Here is a 5,651-nt window from a genome sequence, read left to right on the forward strand (position 1 = left end):
GTATGACATGCCAACATCAGATAGCCTAACGCACCGTGTTAAATCTCCAAGGGCGCGACTGCACGAGCAATGCAACGGTCATGGTAGGCGCGACCACGATACGGGCTGCTGGCAGCCCTTGGATCTGAGATCAAACGGTCGCATGCTAAGTTGCTGAAAATTTGCGGAATAACCCTCCAGGATAGGATATTCACCCATAGGTCTAGAATCACGCCATGCAACCGTTCCATCTCAGATCCAAGGGCTCTCGGAAGCCCGTATCATGGGAGAATGGAAAGCCACTACCCTGCCGTTCGCACGCTGGCAGTTCGCTCCTACTCGTCCCCGCACGTCCTTCAATACTACGACGGTTCGCTCCTAGTCGTCCCGTCCATTCACATTACGGCAGTTCCACTAATCCTAACCCTCCTCCCAAATCCATGGCGTCCCAAATCTCCCCGATCGGCGGTGAGTACAAGGTTAGAACCATCACCGGCGATGAGTTCGACGTCATCTACACCCGTTCTTCCGCGACGGTGAAAGGATGCCTTTCTCGCTTCAGACGCATGTTCGAAGACTCAGATGATGAGTGGGTCGCTGGGCTAGATGTTGAGTACACCACAGTCCTGGGACGAGAGAAGGATCTAAAGGACGAAGAGAGGAAGAAGCCCGCCGTGATCCAGGTTTGCGTGCATGACTTATGCTTGGTCTACCACATATGCCATGCCGACGTTGAGTGCCAGGATTTTAAGGACTTCCTCGAGAGCAACCTAGTCAAATTCGTTACTGTAGACTTTGGTAACGACAAAGAAGTCCTGCGTCGGATAGGCCTCGTTGTAGGCAACACCTTCGACCTCCAGAAGAATCGGCTGGTGTCCTCTCGTCAGCCTTCAATGCTGACCCTGGCAGGAGCCATGGTTCATCCTTCGTACGGTAAACTGGAGAAACCTCCATACACGTTTCATCGTCATGCATGGCAGCGGAATGTACTAGATATAGACCACATCCACTACGCTGCAATGGATGGCTACCTTTGCTTCAATATCTACAAGGGTTGGATGAAGAGCAACAGCCAAGTGTGCGGTTCAAGCAAAGAAGTATCGGCCAAGAGGAAGAGGGACAAGGACGAAGTCGAGGACGTGGACGAGGACTCCGAGTAAGGTGGCAGTGTCGTTGCTCATGGTGGTTCTAATGCAGTGTCTACCGGAATAGTTGCAAAGTTTAATTTCAGGTGTGCTTAATTTAATTTGAGGGGTGTGTTGTGCTGAGCCCCCAGCAGAACTATGTTATGTTTCTTCTTGTTACTTTAACTCTTCAGTACGTACATACTAGTATTTCTTACATTTCATCTTTTAGTTGGTATAGTACTACCACTCGTTTCTTCACATTATATACGTACAATATATATGGCCAACATCATATAGCCAGCAGTTTAGTTGTCAAAGAATTTCAGGGTGCTTAGTTTTGTCAAAGAATTCCAGGGTGCTTAGTTTTATTTGAGGGGTGGGTTGTGCACTTGTGCTGGACACCATTATTGTGACAAGCCTTTTTAATAGTACTATATGCATAATTTGGCGACGAGCGCTCTCTATATGTACCACCTTTTTTTAATTTCAAGTTTTGCTCCATGGCGCAATCCATCGATACTACTACTGTACAAAAGTGGAGTATATACATTTTTTAAAAGGCTAGAGGGCGGGGCAGTCTAGCTCGGTCGGTTTCACGAGAGGCGAGGGCCTTTGTGATTTGACGGCTCATTACTGCTGTCAAATCAAATAGTACTGCGCCGCCCGCTGCACGCCCGGCGCCTCCATTAAACCCCTCCGTTAAACCCGCATGCAAACCGAGAATCCTACTCCTGCCACACATCCGTTCATGAGCGGGCCGAAATTAAACGCAACACCGACCGAGCTCCTCCCGTCCGCCCTCAGTTTAAACGAGGCCAGACGCCGGCCAAGTTCCTACCGTCCGCCCTCTATTTACATGAGGCCAGACAGACAGCGAGCAAGAATCGCACCCCTCCCCCGCTCCCCCATCTCCTCCTTCACCATTTTCTCCACTCTTCCGATGGCTTCCGATGAGATGTTCTCCGGCATATTACCCGGCTGGGTGGCCCGCCGAGCCCTCCGGATACGGGCGAGGCCGCTCGGTGCTTCACCAACCTCGCTTGGCCCGACGGAGCCAGTTGCCGCCCCAAGCAGGTGCGTGGTTCAGCAACTCGCCACTCCAGTTCAGCTCGATGAGGAGTGGCGAGTTGCTCCACGCCGGCACGCCAGTACGGGCGCCGTCGCTGCCGCGTCGTACCGCGCCACCAGTGTCTGCGGTGGCCGCGCCTCCCGTGTCTGTGGGCACGCCTCCCGTACCTGCGGCAGCGCCATGCAGGCAAAGATAGAAGCTGGGTGCATGGAGAGCGACGAGTCGGTGGCCAGCTTCTCCGTGTCCGCCGCCATCATCGAGGAGAAGTAGAACACGGGAGGCCGCCGCCACTTGGGACCCATGAAGGCCACCGCCGAGGCGACGACCGCGGATTCAGGTGGTTTCTTTGCTCCTTCGTCTCTTCTGAGGACCTTCGTCGACCCCGCAAGTGTCTGACGGACATGAGGAAGACAAAGGGATCCGCAGGCGGCCATTTAGAACTAAAATAAGTCTAGATACATCCATTTCTAGGACAAGTATTTCCGGACGGAGGGAGTATTAATTATACAAGAGAGCTGGATTGGCACCTCTTAGTTCATGTAAATGTAATGAAATCCATCATGTTTATATGAAGATCCGGCTTTTTTATACGAAATCCTTCATGCTTATATGAAATCAGTCCGTGTTTGCACGAATTTCATCTGGTTGGTTAGAGTTGTAAAAATGTATGCCGCTGGCGTTTGATGTCGTCCTCCGCTTAAGGAAGCGGGAGGAAATTTGCCGGCTGCCGTTGGAGATGCTCTTTATGCTGGAAATAATAGAGTGACATCCAATCCATTTGAGTTAATTGCCTGTATGATTGTCCCTCTATAAAAAGTTAATTGCATGTACAGTGTACACGTGACTTGCAGGGTGGCTACAGCTTCGTACAGAAAGTTAAAAAGAAACAAGTCCATCCTTAATCTTGTATTCTAAGTACTCTGTGGGTTCCACTGTCAGTACAGTAGCGAAAGAAGTATATATTAAATAAGTAGAGTAATATATAATATAAAAATATAAAGTTAAAAGACAGAATTCGAACTCATGTCATCGCGTTGCGAGCATCCGGCGCTAACCAGCCCAGCACATTTTTGTTGTAGACCATGCTGGAGATATATCTCCATGTCTACTCTTATATATACTCCATTCGTTCCTAAATATTTGTCTTTTTCAGATTTCAAATGGACTACCACATACGGATGTGTATGTAGACATATTTTAGAGTGTAGATTCACTCATTTTGCTCCGTATGTCTTTTCAGGAAGGGGTCAGATTTGTCCTTGATTTATTTATGAGGTATCCAGATGGCACTGCACCGCCAAGAAAAGAGGGTAACATCAAAATTATGGACTACTTTTTTGAGTATGTTGGTAAGGTCCGGTCATAGTCACTTGTTGAAATCTCTAAAAAGACAAATACTCCCTCCGTCCGGAAATACTTGTCATCAAAATGGATAAAAGGAAATGTATCTAGACGTATTTTAGTTTTAGATACATCTCTTTTTATCCATTTTGATGACAAGTATTTTCGGACGGAGGGAGTAGAAAACAGAGTTGGTGATGATGGTGTGCGTGCCATCCTGCAATATAGGCCGTCGGATTTATATCTAACGGATAGGAAAGAAACTATGACAATTTTGCAAAAGTATACCCACACGTCTCTCCACGTTCGCAAATAAGGCCTTCCCTCGTTCAACCTTTTCTCTCACAAGATAAACTACTCATACAAATGCATCTTGATGTTCCGTGCAACGCACGGGCAGCTAGCTAATTTCTTTTAAAATAGTTGCTGCGATAATTGGGTTGAAGTGATATATTTTATGTCTGCCCCGAATGATTTCAGATTCACTAGTAGTAACAAAGAAAAGGTTGCCTTGTTAAGTAACAGAAAATAGGGTGAAAACTATCACATGAGGCCGGTAAAAACAAGGCACACTGGGTTCAGCGTCATCGTCACTACAGCTGTGCGCGCGCGAGAAGTCTACATATCGAGGGGGCTACCAAGCGAGGCACCGAGACACAATGTTTGAGAGAGAAACCAATTGAAAGATTATGATCAGATCGAGTTGTACCCTTCTGCTGTCATTGTTGGGGGGGGGGAGGGAGAGAAAGACGTATCGAGAGTTTGCACGGTAGGCACAGAGGCACAACTAGCGAGTGTGTGTGTGTTTGAAAGAGGAGTAGATAGATTATTATCAAGATCAATGTGCCACCCTACTCCTTCGGTGCCGGGTAGTGTGTGTGTGTGTATGTTTGAGAGAGAAGCCAGTCGATAGATTAGTATCAAGATCGAGGTGTCACCCTACTCCTTCGGTGTTGGGAAGTGTGGGTGTGTGTGGGGGGGGGGGCAGTGACACTCACATATCTCTACTCTTATAAAAAAACAGAGTTGGTGATGATGGTGTTCCTACCATCCTGCAATATAGGCCATACGATTTATATTCGACGGATAGGAAGGAAACTATAGCAATTTTGCAAAAAGATAGCATATGTGTGAGATACATTATTATACTTTGAGACATTAGTGGCTGTGGGTGGGCGGAATTAAAGGGGTGGGCGTGTTAGACATAGAGAGTGTGTGTGTTTCTGTGTGAGAGACTTGTAGGATGGGGTAGAAAGACGAATTTAACCCTGACGGAGGGAGCGAAATACACGAAGTGCGCGTGTGTGATTCCGATGCCCACAGGGAAATGAGATATGTATGCGTGTGAGAGAGATTGCACAATTCATTCACATATCACTATCTAGCGATCGTGGACGTGCATCGCTTGAACATAAGTCAATATCTACTTCGTATCGTGGCCAAAGGTACAATATCGATTCAACGCTATAAAGATTGGACACTCACATATCACATTTTTTTCCTATTTAAATAAACCTTTTCAGTTGTGCATGCCAAAGTTACAGTGATGTTTCTTCAAACAACCAATGTAGCTATCATGTATATGCACCATTGTTACTCTTGCATTCAAATTCATTAGTCTTGGATGATTTAAGTTTCTATTTTGAAGTAATATATGTAATATTCATATATGAATTCAATGGGTACGCAATTTATGAAATGGAGGCTATGTAATCATATGAGGTAACACTTTTAAGTAGCTGACTACAATATCCATTTCTTTTTGTGCGCCTCTACACTAACACGTCAATGCATTATGTTTAAAGTAAATAACCAATGGCACTAAATTATCTATTTACACGAGAAATACATAGGCTGAGCGTTTGATCCCTTTTTTGTGAACGCGCCACTACACCCGTACGATTGGCCGCGCCCGTGTGAACGTCCAAGTTATCGGCGCATCATCCCGAGTTATTGTCTTTTTTCTGGGGTGGACTTCACACCAGTTATTAACTGCTGACGCGTGCCCCGTGTACACAGTCTAGCATGACCTTCCCGCTAGCACGGTCCAAAATTAGTTGAAACTGGATACGAACGATCCCGCGGGCGGCAAAATCTCCCGCCTCCTTCTAAAATTTCCGCCACCTTAGTCTTTA

This window comes from Triticum aestivum, chromosome 3D, assembly GCF_018294505.1.
Source record: "Triticum aestivum cultivar Chinese Spring chromosome 3D, IWGSC CS RefSeq v2.1, whole genome shotgun sequence".
Classification (NCBI taxonomy): Eukaryota; Viridiplantae; Streptophyta; class Magnoliopsida; order Poales; family Poaceae; genus Triticum; species Triticum aestivum.